Genomic DNA, 23,313 nt, shown 5'->3' on the forward strand with positions numbered 1-23,313 from the left:
ATTTATAACGATGACATTACTGCTATTATTATTATAGTTATAAATTTCACAACGGTGCCACAGGCGATGACATCTTAATGTAAAAATAATCTGTCGGTGATTTAAACAGCAATCGGAGTGTAAAAAAGAGAAAAGAGAATGATGGTGACGGTAAACGTTCCTTGAATTTTCCTTCTTTGATTTTCTTTGTCTAACCGTCATTATGTATTTTTTTTGACCTACTTATAAATTGCATTACAATTTTATCGATGTATTTTTACCGGTCGATATCAATATAGACGGATGGAACGAGGGGACTAAGAGAACGGGGTGAAGAAATACGATTAGGACTGTATATCCGCACGCGACTGGTGCAGTGTGTACGTCGATTATGCATCGTGACACTTTTTTCATCTCCTGTCAAAAATTATTTTTGAGCGAAACGATTTTCATCTATAATTTAGGTTAAGGTTTCATCCGACTCATCTTTCACCCATAATGTGTTCCTCCCGACTCTAGATGATGCGTTTCTCGATCTTATGCGAATTAAATTTCTCTTAAATTGTAGCGTTTATATCTTATCACGGTCGATTTTTATTTCAAACTGAAAACATTTCTTAACGTGTTCATTTAATTTAGAATTAATTTAAAATCCGTTAAATTATTTTTGTTTTATTTTAATAGTTTCATCAGAAAATTAACAGTGATTACAAATATTTTGAAAATTAAATATTTTGGTGTATTATGTTTAATCACGAGTGAAATGTCTATTAACATGTTTTTCTCAAAAACACTAGGTTTTTTACTTGTTTTATACAATCACGTAAATATATCCATCAACACTCCCAACCATTATTGAACATGAGGAATTAATTTTTTCCTTCGAAACAGAACACAGAAGAAAAAGATTACATTTGTTATTACACTGGTCAACAAAATTTTATTTTTTGTATGTTAAATGTGAATGGATGGTTGATTCTAATAGTATTTTTTATGCTCGTTTTCGTATATCTTAATAGATTTTTTTCTATCAGTCTCAGTTTTTTTTTTAATTGAAATTTCTTTTGAAACAAAAATGTATGGTGAACGTAATATGACAATACATTACATGCATTTTGTGCTCGCCTAAAATTTATTTCTTTTGGATTTTCTACTGTAATTTGGTGTGTAGATAGATCCCTCTTTAGATTTCAACAGTAATCAACTAAAATTTTTGGGTTTCATTTTCCCTGGTATCATGTTTTCATTGTAGATATTTCCTGGTGAAACCATTCGCTATGTTCATCACTGATAACATCGAAATTGTTAGGGAAAAAATCCAAATGTGAATGTAAGAAATTGATTTTGAGCAACATGTTACACCCAAGTTCTTTGAAGTTTTGAAGGAGTTCACTCACAAGTTCTCTGTAGTTACTGGCCTTATGGTTGGTTTCCAAGGAAGTTGTTTACCACATTTTGAAATGATGTCCATGCAGCAAGCTCCAAGTCATTCAAACATTCTTCAAACGCGAGATCACTCCTTATTTTTCTTATTTGTGGTCTAACAAATACACCTTCCTTTATTTTAGCATCACTTATATTAGGGAATTTGTTTTCTAGAAACTGAAACCCTGCACCATTATGATCCCATTGCTTTAACAAAATTTTGAATAAACCTAGCTTGATGCGTAGTAATAGAAGATTACGAAGATTAATAGAAGATGTGAAGTAACAGAAAACTTTTTCTGATTTTACTAATGCCTGACTAACAACATTCTTCTCTCCTATAGTCAGTACCTCTCTCTTTGGCCACTGCTCTCTTATGTAATGGTTTTTCATATCCCTGCTGTCCCACTGCCAAAAAACAACAGAATTTAGTGTATCCAAGTTGCAGTCCAAGTAAAAGCACTATTACTTCCAGATCTCCCCAAATATGCCATAAATATTTTCCATAGTGAATCCTCTTCAAAAAAAGTTTCATATTTTCATAAGACTCCTTCACGTGAACAGTGTATGTTTATGGTATTGATGGGTATTTATTTACAATGTGAAGTAGACCAGCTTTCAAACTAAGCTTTGACGAGTCAATAAAAGGTCACCATTTGTCAGGATGGTGCATAAATCCCAAAGCTTTCAGTAAAGAGTCCACATCATTATAGTATTCTAAGTTTTCGTACTGAGAGAAGAAATGTTCAAATTCTGACTGCCTGTCACAGAAAGTACTTATTTTAGTGTTTGGTTGTAGAAAATATCATCCTTTCAGTCTTGATGCCAGTATTTCTGCTTGATTCTCTGATAAATTTAGATCATAAAACAATCGTTTAATTCTGACTGATTAATCAAATGGGGTTCAGTAGATCTATTTTCTATAAATTTTGGATCTCTTTCTTCATCGCCTGATATGTCAGCACAAGATTGGACATTTTCATCTTCATCTAAGTTCCATGTATCTGGTGGTACTGGAATTGGAAGCTCTTGGCTATGTGGCACTAGGTGCAGGCAGAGAGAATATTTGTGAATGTATTTACGTTCACAAAATGCTATGCTTATGGAGTTCATGCATGTTACTACCTGAAAATAAGAATGGTAATTACAAAAACACTAAGCCTGATACAAGAATTCTGATTTCATATTTGAAATCAGCATGAAAAATACTATAAGAATGAGTTATTCACTCTCATTTAACAAAATCATTGTTTATCAGTGTTATAAGCACAGTGGTCACGAAATCCCTTTCCATGACACAACGTATAGGTTGGTAACACTGTATGAAATCAGTTAATTGTTATTGTAATAGTTAATCAGCTGTCTTTGTTTATTCAATACAACGCCATATTTGTTATGAATTGATGTTTAGAAGTTAATGTTATCTTCACATGTTCAGTAAGTTTTTATGTAGTGGAGTTTTAAGTTAAAATGGTAGACACAAACGAGTATTCACTTGAAGAAAAGGGTTGTTGCTAGTGTTTTGGTGCATGACTATACAAATGTTAAGGAACATTATGAAAAATTAATTCGTTTGGCATTTTGACAAGGAAGCTCCATCAGTAGTAACACTTCAAAAGTGGGAAAAAAGCCTTTTTGATCTGGTCAGTCTTCGAATTGAAACAGCCTACATGACCTTCCAGACCACTGAACAGTTCTGATATTGTTGAGGAATCTTTCTTATGATTTTCTCTTAAGTAGACCAGAGATAGGTTTTCATAGGTAAATATTTTCTGATTTTAAGAAAATGATGAAAAAGATCTTTGGTTTAAATCCTTAAGCTTGCTGGTGATAATGAGCCTTCTATCAAAGATATGGCTTTAAGGGAAACTTCTTTCAAAGGTCTTCTAACGAATTTTTATAACGTTCAATTACGGAAAGAAGTTTTTTTCTCCCCAAAGTGTGATCATTTACCTCAGCAATAGATTTCGGAACATGTATTTATGGTATAAAGAAAATGGTCAGTTTGTGAGGAAATCAATGACCACTCACCGCATGCAACATCTGAAGCGGATCTGATAAGATCATACTGTTTTTAAAAGATTAACAATATTTCATACATTAGGCCTAATTAATTTTGAGATAATGTAGCCACCTAGAATTCCGAATCTAACAACCTGTGACAATTCTCTAACATATTTGACATCATCAAAGATGCAGATACTTTATCCGTCAAGCAGTTTAACATTTGTCGGTCGAAGTTTCATTTCATAGCAAAACACATCATGTTTTGATTCGTGTAGTTCATTAGTACCGAATTCGGTCACCAGTCAGCTGTCACCAGTTCTGTTAAATATGGATATATTTACTGATGCAGAACGTACTCGCTGTACACGATTTGCAGTTACGAACTGCAGTTCAACGTAATTTTCATACAGAGTACGGTAGAGAACCTCCTAGTAGCATGCAATTTACTTTTGGTACCCAACTTTCTTTGAGACACGTTGTTCCGTTAGACATACAAAATCACCAGGACGTCCACACGTTCCTGAAATTGCTGTGGAACAGCTCGGAGAAAGCTTTGTACGTAGTTTGAAGAAATTAACTCGACGTGCGTCACGTGAGGCTGACATTCTACAAACGAGTGTTTGGCGCGTATCACGTAAACGATTTCACTTGAAGCCGTACAGACTAACAATGGTTCAACAAGTTACAGATGACGACAAAGTTGCTCAGCGGCAGTTTTGTGCGAAAATGACAACGGTGCATTTTTATACAATGTAATTTTTAGTGACGAGTTAACGTTTCACATTAGTGGCAACGTGAACACCATAACTCCCGAATATGGGGATAGCGAAAATCCTCATGAAACTTTGCAGCACTTTCGTAATAGCTCTAAGGTCAATGTTTTTGTGATCTACGCAAGAAAAACTTTACGGCCCGATCTTCTTCCAGGAGGCAACCGTAAATGACAACGTTTATTACATGTTTATTACAACGTTTTTACATGCTTCAAAATTTTCTAATTCCTAAGTTAAACGATGATGACCAAGATGGACGCCGTTACTATCACCAAAACGGGACACCACCTCATTACCACCTAGAAGTCCAAAGTTTTCTTGATACTCGATTCCCAGGTCGGTGAATCGGTCGTGAACAGCCACCACAGTCGCACGGCCACCTCGCTCCCCAGATTTGACTCCGCTAAAATTTTTCTTGTACGGTTTCATTAAAGATCCAGGTTTATGTACTACCTTTGCCTGCCGAAGTTGTTGAGCTAAAATTACGACTTAACTCCACAGCTGCAGAGGTGACTCCCGACTTCTGGCTACAGGTCGGAATGAAATCAGCTTTAGGTGGGATGTATGTCGCATTAAAAATGGAAGCCATATCGAACCAAATTAGAATGTTGGGTAACAAACTTGATGTGTTTTCCTATGAAATAAGACCTCTACCGAATCTGTACGGTTACTTGACTGAAAAACATAAAATAATATAAAAAGTTGACCACGAAATGCAAGTAACCAAGTAGCGAAGCCGTGACAGGGATGGTAGTATATATATATTTTTTTTGCACCGGTCACTCTAGGACCACATAGAATAGACCACTGTGTCGCTTCCTTCTTTTCCGACCACTTTAGGTTAGCACATTCGTTCTTCTCCTTCTGGATCCCTTTGATCTAAGATTTTTTCCTACACACTCTTCTGTCTTTTAATCCCTTACGTTTATTTTTGCTACCCTTGAATCCTATTATATCTTGCTTGAACCATTTAACATTCATCTTGTCATCATTACCCCTGTCAAAAATTCTCTTCGTATGCCTGTTTGAATTCATTCAGATACAAGCATGTATATATATATATATATATATATATATATATATATATATATATTCTCTTCTTTAAAGTTGTAATCATAAATCAAGTCACTTTATCTAAGTATCACATATGAACTTATGATAAATGCAGTTTAAGACTCCTTACTTTAATTTCTTGATTCTTGATTATTTCTTGATGTGATTCTATAGTTTGAATTGCAACTCATGTCTACGCACAGTTTGATGTGATCAAGTAGTTTCCGATACGGGATACAATATATTACAAATCAAAAGGTAAAGGGAGATTTTAATTTCGTTCTCAATTACGTCTCCCAACTCCGAAGCAGAGATTATTGGCAGAGAATTGTTCAAATTAAAGCAAGATCTACAAACGGATTGATTGATTTTTAAAAAGACAGGATCATCCCCTACGGCAACAAATCCGAAAGTAACAGTTTGCAGGGAAAGTTGAAATGAAGATATTTTTGGATGAGAAAGGAAGTTGTAGTTAATAGTAAATTCACACCTAAAGGTTAAATACTGAAAAGTAAAAAGCACTGCAAGTTACTGTGGTCGCTACAGGAAAAAATTAACATCAAAAGGCTTGACTTTGCTTCAGGATCTTAACCTCATAGGATCAACAAAGCAATCCTTTGGTTTTGAAACCAACTACCGTATAGTCCTGACCTGGCTTCTGGAGATTTTCATATTTTTTTGGCCCGCTGACGGAAAAGATGTAAGGGGATCATTTTTTTCTGATAAAGTCATGGAACAGGTTCAAAATTGACTACACACAAGACTAGAAAATTTCTTCTAGGAAGAAATTCAGAACCCTATTAGAAAATGAACTAAGTGTATAGAAATAAACGAGATTATGTTGAAAATAACCGTATTGCATTTATATAGTTTTTTAATTTTATTTTACTTTTTGACTTATCCTCGTTCATTTTTATTTATTCACTACAGGAAAGTAAAAAAATAAATATTAGTTAAAATTTATTTTTTTTCTTTTCATTTATTTTTACTTTCCCGTCTAGATAGCGCTATAGTAGAGTTATAGCTATAGAAGGAAAAGTATTGTAACCGGTCCAATTTTGGCATATGCGATTTTCATGGGTTCTTGACTTTTGAACCTAAGTAACTAAAAAAACCGGATGGAAATTTTCCGGATGTTAATGTTCTTATGTACATGTGTGTGTTCGGTGTCGGCCTATAAATCACCTTGTATCTCTAGAACTACTGGACCGATTTTCACCAGACTCAGACAGATTACTTCTGTTTATGGGGCATTGATGCCTTAAATTCTCAACTTAAAAAGTCTAGGAGGTGAGACTGTACAGCAAGGTCACCTTCAGTATCTCGAGATTTCGCCTAATTAAGGCCATATTTTTCTTAAGCGCAGCTGTTAACAATTAAAAAATAACAATATTTGCCAAAAAAACCTTTGCAAAATTGCACCCCCATCCCAAAAAATGCTGTAAGTTACAGCTATGTTTTGACGTCACAGGTGAACGGTAGAATTAAATAAATGAATAATATTTAAAGTGTAAAAAAGTAACTCGGTCTTAACTGGATCTCGAACTCGATCACTCAATTGACTCGGTATTTAGTGCGTTAAGCCTCGCGGCTACACCAGCTGCCAACGGTACAAGCGAAATTTGTTATATGTAAATTATAAAATTACATTAGTTTAGTTTGTGCCGACGGTCCCCCCCTAGTACCGCAGCACCCGCGCGGGCGGTTTAGTTTGAATTTATAAATTAAATAAATGAAAATATATTATATTTAAATAAAATGTTAAATATTTTAAATTAAGTTTTATGTGTATTTGTGCGTAATCCGTGCATCAGAAACAACCCAAATTTGTAAGACTTTCCGTCACACAGCTAAACCCGCATTCCGGGAAAGTCCTACAACTGTGTTATCAGATTTGTTTAACACTCTTCTAGGTTAGCGTGTATATTTTAATTTAAAATTCATTCATACTGTACATATATGTTTATCAATTAAATGTTTTTTGCCGTATTTTGTACGTATATAAGGTGTACACTATGTTCAGCGTTATGAGCTATCCTAGCTGTTGTTTGTAATAGTGAGATTTTACTGCAGCGTGTGCGATTGCGTTAGTGCAGTGATGTACCGGGTGACCAGTTTGTTAGAACTCACAAGTATTTATATAATACTTTATCGCCATCGTGTTTTTTTCAATAGTAATATAACTTTAAATATAACTGCCGTGTAATTTATTCGTAAATAATTTCATTCAGTCGGCACCAAATGAAAACATCAAAACATACAATTTGTACGCGTAACTTTCGAGACAGTCTATTACAGTGCAACATGGTTTATTTACAACAGGATAGCTTTTTAAGCGAATCAAGTGTAGTGTAGGTTTTGCTTCCCCCTCTCCCATCTATCTCTTTAAAGATACGATTTTTAATACCTCTGTTCAAATAAGAAGTAAAAAAAAAATGCATTAACATTATAATTTCCTTTTCTGATTACATTAATCCATGTTTTCCGGTTATGTCTGTTGTTCATTTGTTCAGATCAAGCGTAACGTGGATAAAATTCAGTAATTATGCACGAGAAGCGCATACATGAATGTATTTATGTTGTGAAATACCGTAACAGCCTAGGTGACCTGAAAAGAAATGACATAACCATTCTCAAGAATAAAATCACCCCAAACCAGGATTATTGAGAAAGTGACAAAAAAAATGTTTTCTCGTCGCCTTTTTTTTAATCAGATACATATTGTTATATACGCAGAAATGTAGGTGATATTTAATTGACACCTTCATTCTGTTCACCGCATAGGTTGATCGTATAATAAACAACATTACTCTCAGAGAAAGCAGCTCTTACCGGTGTCTCTTATACTATAGGGTAGTTTGCATAGCCTTAAGAAAGGATGGGACAGATTATGTAAAGAAACAGTTTAATTATTGAAAGTAACAGAGTGTCCTGGGATGTGTTGCCCAAACTTAATGGACTTATTTATGATATTAAAATAAACAAAATCATTCATGTTGACAAATCCCGGTTCTATTATTACTAATATTAAAAATAACTTTTAATTCAATTTCTGTAGGAGTGAAAACAGGTATAAAATGCGATTCACTTTTAAACCTTAATTTTCCAACCCATTAATTTTGTAGATTGAACAATTTACAAAGTTAATAATAAAATTAATAATCGTAATATTATTAATAATTTAATTAATAATAAATATTAATAAAATTAATAATAAATAAAAATTTATTTTGTTGTTTGAACAGGTTTTATTGGAAACATAAAATAGCGGACAGAGGAAAAGTGAAGAGAGATAGAGGATTTATCTACTTAAAATTTTTTTCTATTTTGATGTTCTGAATTAGTCCCTTAAGTTTGGTTAATCCATCTCAGGATATTCTATATACATTGCTGCAACTTAACAGAAGAAAAGAAAAAAAGAACGGCAATATAAATATGGTGACTACTATCAAACAAATTTTTTCTTTTACTTTCCTGTTGAATATAGCTAGAATAGTTATATTAAAGGAGAAAGTATGATCATGTCAAAAATGGCGTATCGGTTTTTTTGAAATATTTAGGTTTTAGGGTCCAATTAGTTCATCTAAATAAAAAAACCGTATATATATATATATATATATATATATATATATATATATATATATATATATATATGGATGTGCGCACGTAGGTATGAACATATGAACATTTGTGTGTCGCACCGCACTACTTTTGGCCTTATACCTTAGCAGTAACCAAATCGATTTTCTTCAAATTTGACTCAAATATTTTTGTAATTGGAGCATTGATCATATTCATTTTTATTCGAAAACCATTGAGGGGATGGGGATATCAAAAAAAAATTCAGTTTTCTTTAGAAATATTATAGAAAAGACCTTATTAAAGCAAATTTGTTACCTACAATACATGTATATAAATAATCCAAAATTATATACGACTTGGTATTTAAATCAACTAGTGTTGATTTTGATTCCCGAGCAAAGATCTGGAATTTTTTCATCTTTCTCTTTCCACTGTAAAATAAGTATGCAGCATTTCGATTTCATATTAATTAAAAAAAGTCGACAACGTATTCCATAACGTTCTCGGTCTTGATCTTGACATTTTTTTCATTCATATGTCAAAGGATTTTTAAATATTAATAACTTAATTACGCAATATTTACCGTACAATTGCGAAAACGATTAAAAGATATAATTCTCTTGATCAAATGTTTCTATGTTAAAACTAATGCAGTGATAAAGATGTAATTAAGAAAAAAGAATAAAAATTTAGTAAAAAAATGTTAGTCCCGGTTGATCTCCTTGACCAAATGGCATTTTTATCTTAAAAAATAAATTTATAATAAAAAAATTTGGGTTGCATTTGACCTTCTACTTGAAACCTCACATAATATTTTTAATAACAGCTACAACTTGAAAAACAAATAAAGCACAGTATTAAAAACTATAAAAAATATTTTTAAATTGTTAAATTCTTAAGTGGGGATAGCCGTAAGAGTTTTAAAAAAGTCCCCGTATCATTTGAATTAATATTAGATATAGTTGTTAGTGAAAATTAAAGTTTAAAAAATGTATACTTCAAAAAGTTTGGTTAAGTTCCGTTCAGTTTCCTTGTCTTTTGGGGCTTATAGTGTATTTATTGGAGTAATTATTTGTTCCAATAAGTTTTTCAGCTAGGTGTAATGTTATTCAAAAGGTTTTTTTTTATTTAACCTCCGCGTCTACCGTTAGGCATGCTTCAGAGAATGAGATGAATGATTTGTAGCGGGTGTGAAAAGCCATACCTGACCGGGTTCTAGAACTAACGAATGTGGGATACTATTATGCTCCCTTGTCGGATAATTTCCAAGATCAGGGTAATATTTGCCTGTATATACAGCCAAATTAAACTTTTCCGGTGTATTTATAAAATTAATAGAAAATTTTAAAAGGCACTAACCGTGACATCTTTCGTGCAACTATGCAGATAAAACGATTTTCATTTTTGTCGATCGCTTTATGCTTTGAAGGCCAAGCAACTAGAGAGAAGAGGAAATCATCAGGCGACAAGCTAGCCCCTATTTCGGAAATCTTTGATCTGTTCGCAGCAAACTGCAGGAATAATTAATTACTGTTCTGGTGAAAATTTAACCGTTGACGAGCACATGATTCCTTTTCGAGGGCGATGTAGTTTTAGGCAGTACTTGAAAAACAAGCCAAAAAGTATGGTCTGAAAGTACTGAGTTTGTGTGACTCTCGCACGCATTTAATAAATGCTTTTGTATACTGGGGAAAGAATCGTAATGTTAACAATTCAAAAACTCTGTCTATACCTACTCTAACTGTAATGCGATTGGCAAATTCAGTCATAAATACCAATAGAAATATTACTGGAGACAATTGATTCTCTTCCCTCGAGTTAGTAGAACTCTGATCTAATGGTTTAACGTATGTCGATACAATGAGACAAAACAAGAGGGAAATACCATAACAGTTTTTGCCACAAAGAAATAGATCTCAAAATTCATCGCTATTTGGATTTACTCGTCACAATTTGTTGATCTTATACGTTCCCAAAGAAAAACAGAAGTGTAGGTAGTGATGATATCTTCCATGTTCCACACGACATCAGTTGGTGGTACCTCAGGAAAACCTGAAGTAATTGAATATTATATGACAAAATCCGTAGTCGACTCTTTTGGCCAAAATTGTGCAGTTTATTCATGTCAAAGACGCACAAAAAGATAGCAGCAGTTTTCTTTGACATGATTAACGTAGGTTGTGGAACAGTCACGTGCACTTGAAATCGGCCAACCCAAACTTGATAAAGCATAGAGATTTCACGGGAAGCCGCTGTTCCGGGAACATATGGAATGGAGGTTATACGGTATACCGTTTATCTTATCTTAGCTAAAACAACAAATAAAAAATAATTTGCGATCTCTGTAACAAATCGGTAGCATGTTCGTCTTTCTTACTGAAGCTTCTGGGTTCAATTCACGGTCAGGCTAGGCGCTTTTTCATAAGCTACAAAATTAATTTCTCATCATCATAAAAAAGCGAATATAGGCTATCGATCAGACTGACTATTGTTAAGAATAAATGAATAAATAATAATCAGTGTAATTAATAATAAATTAAAAATAAAATAAAAAAATTGGAACTAACCTACCAGGTTGGTCAGTAGTAAAACTTGTCATCATAAATCAGCTGATTTCGAAATCGAGAGTTCTTAGGTTCAACTCTTAATAAAGATAGATACTTTTATTCGGATTTGAATACTAGATCGCGGATACCGGTGTTATTTGGTGGTTGGGTTTCAATTAACCATGTTTCAGGAATAATCGGCCAGAATCTGTTCCAGACTACACGTTTACCGCTACATTTACGGTTACACGCTAATGACTTCAATTGTTAAGCGACTATGAAAAAAGATAATTAAAAAAAAAAGTGGAACTTCTTTCTGCACAGATAGAAAATTAAAAATTAGTTTTAAACTGTAATAGTATAATGTTTAAACTTGTGACCTTCACGTCAGAGATCCTAATTAATAAATACAATTAAAAAGAAAAAATATAATCTCATATATCTTTGACTGTTTACAGGTTCAAAATTAGATTTTTTTATGTATTTAAAAGAAATATTTATTTTCTTTTATAATAGTTTCTTCGAAATCGTATCGTAACTTGCTTTAGTTAGTGTGTTTTATTACACGGCACTCTTCAATTTCTAATGCCTTATTATAAAGTAAGTACGCGCCTTTAAATTCAATAAATTCCCTTCTGTTAAGGATATTAAATTCTGACAGAATTTAAAGTATGTGTTATAATAGACTTTCATTTAATTTTCCTTCCTGATTCATTTACCGATTAAAGTTTTATCGTTTCATATTTACTTTGTAAAACATTGTACGAGATTCTACACCTAAAACCTTTTTATATTTAACATCTTTTTATTAGAATTAAAAAACAAAACAAAATAAAATCTGTTTAAAAATTAGAATATTTAAAATCTAAATTAAACTTTTGTTATATATATTTTTCCAAAACATGGTTTAGATGCTTCTTTGATGGGTCCATCAATTTTTTGAATGTAAGAGAACTAATCGGGAAATTTTATATTATTATTTATTTTTTTTTTGTATTAGTCATTTTTTCGATATAACTAAATATTTGTTGAATGTAGCTCTCTGTTCTGTGTTTTTAATCTCTTTCATAATATACTGATAATTTTTTGCCTGTTTTTATTTCCTCCATTAAATGTAATAAAAATAATTAATAATAATAGTAAATTAATAAAAATTAACAGCCTGCATTGCGGTGTACAGTCGTATTGCCGGGTTAATTTTCTGCAACAACTCGATTGTATGTCAACGGATTTTAACAAATAAGGGGTGTCGCTTTCTTCAAAATAAAATGCTTAATACATTTTTTAATAAGTAAAATTTTCATACATTTTTCACGCAAATAATTACAAAGATTAAGAAATTAATATGGACGCTATTTTTAAATTATTGAAGGTGACGTTTGTCTTATTTTATAGAATAATACACTAGTCTTAGATTTGCCAAATTTAATTAAAGTAGGTTTACCCGTCCTGAGTAATATTTTTTTTTGTTGAAAATCACAAAATGGCGTCCAACAGGAAAGTAAAGCAAAATAGGATCTTATGTCGATATGAAGTTTTTTGCTCAATTTGGTGTCCTGAATTAGTACCTGAAGTTCGGCGAATACGTCCCGGTACAATCCGTATAATGGAAAAATAATTATACATGAAAAACGTTACCTAAGATTTCGTTTTTGTGTTGCAAGTAATTTATGATGAAGTTTTATTGTAAAATTATTATTAAATGTTTAAATAAACAAAAAATGTTTTTAAAATTCAAAAAACTTTTTTTTCTGCTCCCCACCTTCAAACTAATCTTCCAAGAAATGTTTTTGATTATTCTACGTTTACTATGTTAAATGGAAGAAAGTAGGAAAAATCCACTAAAAACGTGTACAAGCAATAAAAGATTACCTTAGATTTCATTTTTGTGGGTGGGGTGAATTACAGTCCGTTTTCTATTTTAAAATCTATTAAATTTATACGTAAGTTGTGTTTGGTTTGCAGTAAAAATGTATTTTTTAAATTTTATTTGGTTTTTATTAACTTTAATTATACTAATTTTCTCAGAATTAAAATCTCTACAAATTTTGTATTTTTATCTGGTTATCGGCAATTTAACAAATTTACGCCAAACCTAAAAATGAATTCTTTTTCGATTAAATTTTTTATTTTATTTTATAATTTACCTGAAAACTACAGATGATATGGTTCTGAGGCTTATTTTTGTTAATTTATCATTTAAGATTGCATTTTAAAACAATTAATTTTACTAAATATTCGTTTTTTCCGTAGAGTTTTAGTATATTATTATTTTACGATTAGAGAAAAACTCTGGGCGAAATTTTTCGCTAGCTCGTAACTCAAAAGCAGTTATATGAACAATTTTTTTCATTTTGATGAAACAGTGTAGCCAAACTTTCTGAAACCACTGTGTATATGATTCAAAATAACCCAACTTCGAGAACTAATTCTGGACATTAATATAAGAAAACAACATGTTGTTGAAAACTTTTTGTTTTTGAGTTATAGCTAGTGAAATATTCGCCCTGACTTCCGCTAAAAACGAAAAAAGGAAGCCATACTGAAATTCTTAGGACAGAAATTAAGAGAAAAATGTTGAGTTTTTATATGTACTTCGGCATGAAGAGTTAAAAAAAATATCTCCAATGATTTCTGAGAAAATTATTGCAAAGACCCAAGAATTGGAGTCGAAAAAAAATGATATCCTCATAGCTAAGTATTACAAAAAGATCAACCCCAAAAACTCTGAGATGAGAACAAACTCAGAACTTCTGACGACAAACTCAGAACTTTTATTATAATGCAGATGTAAGAATGAATAAAAACCAATGATTAAACTTTTATTAAATTAAAAGACAGTTATACTAGATTGCGTTATCATGACAGAGTTCGTGGATGTACTACAAGAGTCAAATACAGAAGCTGATATTAACTACCGCTTGTTCTTCCCAGTTACTAATCTGCTATAAAGACCACATAATTCAAAACCTTAAAACACCAAGAAGCTTATTAATGTGGACTTTCTTAAAGAGTTCGATTACGATAAGATATGATAATAAAAGGAAAACTATCCAAGAGGTTGACGTAGAGATATACGTATTCCCGGCATAAGATACAAGTAATACTTGTATTGATCTAGTGTTAAACTTTCGGTTAGGATTAATAAACATAAAAAGGTATGAATTTGTAAATAGTTATTTCTTTAACACTTCTGAAATTTTTAATGAGAGAAAAATTGTGTAATATTTTTTATCACACTTTAACGCTTTCAATGTCAAGCATTTTAATGTTTTTTTACTTACTTATTCAAAATAAAGGAAGTATTGTGATCGCGAAAAATTTCGGTTTTCAGATTTCAACGGAAATATCCATTTTGACCATCCCTGAATTCATTTTGACTAGTTTCGGCGAGACTTTTGTACATATGTATGTATCTCGCATAACTCAAAAGTGATTAGCTATAGGATGTTGAAATTTTGGATTTGGGATTGTTGTAACATCTAGTTGTGAATCTCCCCTTTTGATTGCAATCGGCTGGACCAAAAAGGCCCAAAATCCAAAAGATTTGGATTTCGAACTTTTTCTTAACTGTAGTAATAAGTCCGTATTGAGAGATTTTCAACTATATAAGTGGTACTTATTTTCATTAGTTCTAGAGTTATAGCCAAATAAAATTTTAATTATTAAAATATTTTGATCTTACGAGGGGAAGGCTTGAAGGTCATATCCAACTTCATCTCCTTTTTCTTTATTTTTTTTTTTAATGTAAATATACGGATTTATTAATCAATATTATTAACCTCATTGTAAAATAAATTTTACAGTAAATAATAATTCAGTAATAACAATAAAAAAAAAGAAAAAATATCAGATTAATGAAATAAAATTTTATATACTTTTCATTTTTTTAAAAATGTGTATATATAATTTAATAGTCGTACAACAAAGTCATGTGGTGTCAACATCAGATTTTTTTGAAGCGATTGTGCTTTACAAAAAAAAATTGAAATTATATTTTTATCATTTAAAATTATTTTACTTTATCAATCCGTTTATAAATAATTCTAGATAATTTTTTTAGAATTATTCATCATAAACTAGCATCTCCGTCGCGGCTTCATTCACGCTGTGTGGTTATTTATGTTTCTCTTCATGGTCAAGGGATATTTAATCAAAGTTCTGTCCCCTGGACCTCCTTGTGGTCATTAAACCCATGCTTGTGATAATAATAATAAACCTGTTCAATTTATAAAAACTATCAATGTATTGTAATTTCTTGAGAGTAACATTATTTATTGGTCAGCTTGATTTTTAGATTTCCCGTCGCGGCTTCGTTCGCGAAATAGATAATCAGAATTGTAAACGTAAATTACCATCACAATTTTATCAAATTTCATAAAGATGATTCAATAAAACGGCAAAAATATTTTTTAAAATATATTTTTTTTTATCTCTTAAATTTATAAAATTCAAAAAATCCGAAAATGGCTTTTAGATATTTATATCTGAAGAGTACTCTTCAGATAAAAAGTATTTGCAATCCCAAATCGAGTAAATATCTCGTTTATTATAGTCGGAAATGGGAAAAATTTGCCATAATTTTTCAAATTATTTTACCTTTCTTCACGCCTTTCAAGGTCAAATTAAAAAAAATCTAGAAATTATTCACATGAAGATTGCACACACCAAAAATCAGTTGATATCTTCATTTGTTACATAGAAATTTTAAAAAAATAATAAAATTTAAGTTACCCCCTTCAAATTAGGAATTTAAAAAATCTAGAAATTAATTTTTTGATATTTACATGAAGATTACTCACCGAAAATCAAGTTATCTTCATTTGTTAGAAAAGTTAATTGTTTTCTCCATTATAACTCTTTAAACTCGGAATTTCAAAAATCCCTTTCTTAGTGTGCACTTGCACTGTAAGAACGTTTATACAAATCATCAAGTTACCTTTAACAGTTTTTCATGGGCATTGATTATGAAGTTACCATCACATGTTCTTTTTTGAAAATAAATATTTTTGTATCGTTTCGACATAGTTGTATATTGTATACTTTTTGGGAAATAGTCTGATTTTTACAATATTTTTCATTTTTCTCCGTTAACAAATTTCCTTCTTTAAAAAATTTGGTAACTCTCTTTTGATCTTTTAAAAACAAGTTTATCGTTTAAAACAAGATTTTTTTATAGTCAGTGATATCTTTACACGTTGTAAAGACATCCGACAGTCGTCTCAAGTATTTGATTTGAATTTTCTTATTATATTTCCTTACTTGAAAAAAAAATATCCAATCGGTTTTTATTAAGCTTATTTCTCATACCGAAATAAGTTATAATATGTATAACCTGTATATTTTAGTGGATTCAATTATTATTTATCTATAACTATTTCACTTTAATCTAAAAATCGATCCGTCTCACGACAGAAAGGCATCGAGTACGCGTAGCTGGAAATTATTGTTCCATAAAAATTGGTATTATATTCTCATTGTTTTAATTTAAGTACATTAATCAAATTTAACTGCTTGAGAGAATCAATATTATGCTAAATAAGTTAATTTATTACAATTAGTTTTTCGTATTAAGTCGAAACAATATACAGTTGACTGTATTTTGACAGAAAAAGATAATAAATTAGAAAATAAGCAAACTGCTTAAAAATCGTATACAAAAATTTTACCCAAGACCTAAAACTAGATGCCCATTTTCAGCGTTAAATAATCATCATCAGTAGGCAGATAGGAAAGTAAATATTATTTCTAATGTGTACGTTGCAATTTGTTCAACTGGTGAATAATATTTACCCACCAAGTTGGTGTAGTGGTGAACTCGTCTTCGTAAATTAGCTGATTTCGAAGTCGAGAGTTCTAAGGTTCAAATCCTAGTAAAGGCAGTTACTTTTATACGGATTTGAATAATAAATTGTGGATACCGGTGTTCTTTGGCGGTTGGATTTCAATTAACCACACATCTCAGTAATGGTCTAAATGAGACTGTACAAGACTACGACCATTCCTGGTCGACGTTATGGTTAATTGAATCCTAACCACCAAAGTACATCAGTAACCACTGTTTATTATTCAAATCCGTATAAAAGTAACTAAATTTTACTAGGATTTGAACCTTCGATTTCGAAAATCAGCTGAAAAACAATTGAGAGTTAACCACTAGATCAGCCCGATGGAATTATAATTTAAAAAATATTTTATTTATTAATACATTTTTAGTAGATTTTGTTCATTTATCTACAGTTTTTAACTTTATTTTATTTTACATTTTTTCTTTATTTTTATCTAAAATATAACTCTATAGGCCTACAAAAAGCGCTGACCATATGAACAATGGCTTGGTAAGAAATTCATAAAATGACAAATTTTCATTTTGCAAAAGTAAGAATAAACAGAACTGTAAAAAAACATATGAAATGACTGACCCATTCATCTGAGACATCGGACACCAATTTTCTTGAAATTATATTTTAAATATCAAAACTTTTATATAAACAATATAATTTTCTGTACAAAATAATTTTTCACTAAATTAATTTAGGAAAACTTATAACCACTACCAGAAGAAGAGATCCTTTACAAAATAAAAGAAATTCCGTTTAGTGGAGAGAAAGCTTGAACGTAGATTTAAAAATAAAATACAACTTACCGGTCAGAATTAGAATGTCCTTCTTTTTACTTCAATAAAGGCCAAAATAAGAAAAAATATTTCAAAAAATATTTTTTGCATTTTAAGCCCGGGGTCTACAATTTAAAAAAGTTATAACATTTCTTGATAGTTCTATGTATGTGAAGTATAAAGTTTCAAAAAATATTTAAACCGAAGGGAGATACAGCGGTAGAACAAACAGATATATTTCAATTTTATGAGTGGGGGGGGGGTTAATTTTTTGAAAAGTTTTTTTTAATTATTTATACATGCATTGTAAGTAACCAATTTGGTTTAATAAAGTTTTCTCTAAAATGCCTCTGAAGAAAATTGAAATTGTTTTTTTGCGATATCACCTATCCTTTAATGAATTTTGAAAAAAAAATCTGATCAGTACCTCATATTTAGAAATATTTGACCCAAATTTGAAGAAAATCTGTTCATTCAATCCTGAAATATAAGGCCAAAAGCAATATCATACACATTCTCATACATACATATGTTTTTCTGGGCTAGACAAACTAGTTAGACCCTAAAATTTAAAGATTTGCAAAACTCAGATATCCAATTTTTAATATGATAACCACACTTTTCCCTTTAATATACTTTTATTCACCGGGAAAGTAAAAATAATCGGTTTTCAAAAGTGGCAAATACAAGTTAAAATTTTAAACATACTTCAACAAAAATCTATATGAAAAACTTAAATTTTTTCGTTTATAATTTCTTTAACTGTAAGAAAAAAAATTTGAGAACAGTTACAAATAAAAATAAATTGTGCGTCCGACGTCTGTAGTTAAATTGAATCTGGGAATTTAGGTCATCTATGAAATTTAAGCAAAATTAAATAGGTTAAGTAAATCTTAATCTTTAAGATATAGATAAAAATTTACAACAACCTAGATTGTAAAGATTTAAGAGATAAAAAATACATAATGCTATGAGGAATAAAAATTAGTAGAATTTAAAATTTTCCGTTTCTATTAAAGGGTGACATATCCAACGTTATTTTCTTATTTCCCCACTCCAATTCATGTAGTTTACTACTTTTTTTAAAATAATTCATTAATTTTATTTGAAGTTTGTGTCACCTATTAATTAATGTAAATCACATTAACATACTTCTATTTTAATAATATTTGTTATTTGTATGTTAACGAGTTAAATATTAAGTTAATTAAAAATAAATGGATATATAATTTATTACTTTACACTATTTCTTTGTCTTCTCATGTTCGAAATACTTTAAAAATAAAAAGCACCAATCACTGCTTTCTCTGAAAGTAATTATTTTCACTATACAGCAAATCCCTGTTAAAGCCTCACTTTTAGGTCCTGATCGTGGCTTGGTGATATGTAATTGTATATTCAGTTCGGTTAAGAAAGCGATGTGAAACCTGGCTTTTCATAGTTCACCTGACATGGGATACTTGCTATTCTTCAGAATGGTTGTGCCATTTTTGAAGTGAATCGTGACTGGGATCAACCGTTACGTTTGTTGTATCCGTGCGTGAATATACATGCATAGTTAAAAAAATGGTAATAAATAATAATAATAATAATGATCAAAATATTAAATTTAAACTGTTTTGTTTAAATGGAAACTAATACAGATCCTTAATTATACATAATGTTTCAAAAAAAATTTTTCGTAATAATGAGCTACATAATTTTTGTTTCAGTAAAATTTTTATTTTCTGATGATCATTTCAGTACACTAAACAATTACGAAAATTCTTGTTTTAAATTTTTGTAACCGGATAACAAGAATGAAGTTAGAATACAATTTTAAAAACCATCTTAGCAATAGATGATCAATGAAAAATTTAAATAATTTTTCAAATATTGAAATTTAAATGGCAATTTTTTCATGACTTACATTAATTAATTCGATTATAAAATTTTATCAAAAAAATTACGGACAAATTAATAAGTTTTTTTTTTTTTTTTTTAATTAATTCTTAACATTTATAAATTTATTTACCTGTAATAAAGTCGATTTTTTAATGGTGAGGAATTTTTGCTACTAAAAAAAAATTGGATTATCTTCTCCGATAAAATAAAAACTGTCCGTCCGTCTTCTAGACAGGATCGTAGTATACGTTGCGTCACCGATGATCAGTCAAATCTAAAGATCGCTGTTACAAGGTCGTCACCGAATCTGCCAGTCTTGAGTCTCGTTTAGATCGGTCGCGAGGTACGATACGCGAGGCGATACGGTGGTGGTGGTAGTGATGTTGAAACGGAGCTGAGCGAGTACCTACCAGTATGATCGTCCGTCACAAACTGAAAGTGTTAGCCTTCCACGACAATAGTTATAATAATGAAATAAAGAAAAAGAAAGAATAGGCTACACTTTCTTCTCGATCCATAAATATGCCGAGAAGAAGAAGAGTCGCTCTAAGAGCACAATCGTAGAATCTCTGTTGCCCTCGATTCTCCATATTAAAGTTTCTGAATCTTTCTCTTTCTTTTTCCCTTCCCCCGTCCTATACGCTGACGATCTCTTTTTTACACTAGCTATTTCTCTTTATAAGAGTATCTGTGTATTTGTTTGTGTATGCGTTTACGGTATGAAAACAGATCGTACATGCGCTTATACGCATTATGTGTATGAAACGCACGGCTCCACATCGACGCTCACCGATAAGGGCGTGAATCCACCGTAACGGGCTCGACCCGTTCTTATTGTCTCGAATACAAGAATTATTCCGACGAAACCGTTTAAAACTAAATTTTCCTTTGTTTAAACACAAACAAATTTTAACGCGTGTGTACTTTTCTACTACAATATTTTTATAATAACTCTACTCACCTACGCCATTTATCTCACAACCGACAGACGAGTGTAATTATTTATTTTTATGTCGCCGCCGGTTTCGTACTTTCTCGTTAAAATAAAGCGAAAGTACTACGAAATATATATAATTATTGAATACTGCATACAAGGACAGAACATAGTTTTGATGCACGAAGTAAATAATACTTCTGGCAATAAAACGCAAATGCAAAAAAAAATTTTTTTTGCCTTGCAATTTGTTTATTTACAATCATTTCGTACTAAGGAACCACAAGTAAATAGTACTACAAAAAACACATGATGAGGAGTTTCCAACGAACACTCTTAATAATACATATCCTCACTCACAAAGGTCTAATAAAAAACAAACAAAAAAATTGATAACATCATTAAACAATAAACAAAGACAAAAAAACAGTAACGCTAAGCTCATCGAGAAATAAGCTAGGCTCTTCATCAAAACATAGAAAGATTGTCATCACCTATCTGATATTGTACCAGCTTAAGAGTCATTCAGATTCCCTCAAGTCCATCCCAATCCGGTTGGAGGAAGACCACCTTGTGACATTACCGGTCGCCACAACACCCCCTCCGTTCCGTCCCTCAAGTCCAGCACGTGTAGGCGTTTCAGTCGCCGATCATCCTCACTGTTGTCTAGAAGATTAGCTTTAACAAAAATTCTCATGATTATCTAACGCTGTCTATAATTTGAACCGAACCGCGTAATTCTAGGTATCATGAACTTCTTCGTTTCGTACAAACCACGGTGCCTCTACAATGGACCTCTTCAACTTATTCTGAAACGTTGTATAATCTCAACGTTATCTTTGCTCGTCGTATCCCACAGCTCTATGCCAAAGTCCATATCGGGTTTAGATACACATTGTAAAGGATGAGCAACGTAAAACCGAACCCATAATGAAACCGCTACCCAACACTATTTATGAAAGACTCTCACACAATTAGCGCGACTAGTGGATGTATATGTTATTACCGATTGTTGATGCCGTTTGTCAGGTGGTTACGTGTCAGTGCAGTATACGTTTTGTTGCAGTTGAGTATTGCGAGTGCAGTTGTACTTGTGTACCCATCGGGTTGGTCTACTGGTGAACGCGTCTTCCCAAATCAGCTGATTTGGAAGTGGAGAGTTCCAACCTTCAAGTCTTAGTAATGTCAGTTATTTTTACACGGATTTGAATACTAGATCGTGGATACCGGTGTTCTTTGGTGGTTAGGTTTCAATTAACCACACATCTCAGGAATAGTCGAACTGAGACTGTACAAGACTATACACTTCATTTACACTCATATATATCATCCTCATTCATCCTCTATTATCTGAAAGGTAATTACCGGAGGCTAAACAGGAAAAAGAAAGGAAAAGTTGTATTTCTGTAAAATGCCTTATTTAATCCAGAAAAGGATAGCTGTAGTTGAGATATTCGTTCTGGATCATTTGAACAATCACGTCAAGTATTCGTAGAAAAATTTCCTAATGCCTGTATCCCAGCGAAGAGTAACATTTACGATTTAGTTAAAAAATGGCGTACAACAGGTTCGGTTTAAATGTAAAACGAAATAGGCAACCTTCCGTTAGGACTCTACAGGCCATTGTCGATCGATATTAAGAGGAGAATTACTGTCAATCCAAAAAAGTCACTACGGAAGTTATCCCAATTATCTGATGTTAAATACACATCTTATCGTAAAATTCTTCACGAATTAAAATTGAAACCATACCGCTTTACAACTGTGCAACTAAAGGAGACAGACAACGAGCTATCAGCAGAGGACGGTGGCCTCCACGTTCCCCAGAGTTCTCTACTTGCGGTTTTTTCCTTTGGGGATACTTAAAGAACAGAGTTTAAGCATCTAATCCTCACAATGTTGATGAACTAAAGGTGAACATTCAACGAGAAATCAACGTAATTGACATCATTTTTCGTCAGAGGACTCTCAATATGATTAGTCGAGCACAAAAGTGCATCGATGCCCAGGGTAGTAATTTTGAACAGCTTTGTAGCAATAAGGTAAATAAATGCAACATTTAAATTACATTTTATGTTTTTCTTATTTAATTTATCCGTATCATTCATAAAATGACATTCCAACATAACCCATCGATTCTGCAACGGTTACGGTACGGTTTCGGTTTTATGTTGCTTACTTTGTATAATAAACGTTTGTTGGACAGCGACAAGTCTAAATTCCTGTCTAACGATCAATAAAGCTTCTTATACCTCGTGTTTAACTGTTTTCTTTTTTCTGTACCCACTGTGAAGCATAGCTCAGCCCAGGGGATTGTCCACTTTAATGAGCCTTCCCGTCAGCCTGCGTTAAATCTTTTCAGTGCCTCCCTCTAACCCCTAGAGCCAGGTATCCAGGCCCGACTATGTCGTTCCTGAACCCCACCCTAGGTACCCGGACTCGGTCTTAACGCCAATGCCTCCAATGTGAGCTTCCCATAAAGAGGACCCACATCGGGTCTCGGTCTTTTTCGCA

At 31.8% G+C, this 23,313-nt stretch overlaps 1 long non-coding RNA gene across 1 annotated transcript in view; it reads left to right on the forward strand.

Annotated features, from left to right (window-relative positions):
- The window catches only part of LOC142331476 (uncharacterized), a 64,338-nt gene that overhangs the window by 11,718 nt on the left and 29,307 nt on the right, over window positions 1–23,313 (forward strand). The window contains exon 2 of the long non-coding RNA XR_012758002.1: window positions 8,483–8,675. This is a non-coding gene — a long non-coding RNA (uncharacterized LOC142331476). The remainder of the gene's footprint in view (window positions 1–8,482; window positions 8,676–23,313) is intronic.

The sequence above is a fragment of the Lycorma delicatula genome, chromosome 10, assembly GCF_047948215.1.
Source record: "Lycorma delicatula isolate Av1 chromosome 10, ASM4794821v1, whole genome shotgun sequence".
NCBI classification, from domain to species: Eukaryota; Metazoa; Arthropoda; class Insecta; order Hemiptera; family Fulgoridae; genus Lycorma; species Lycorma delicatula.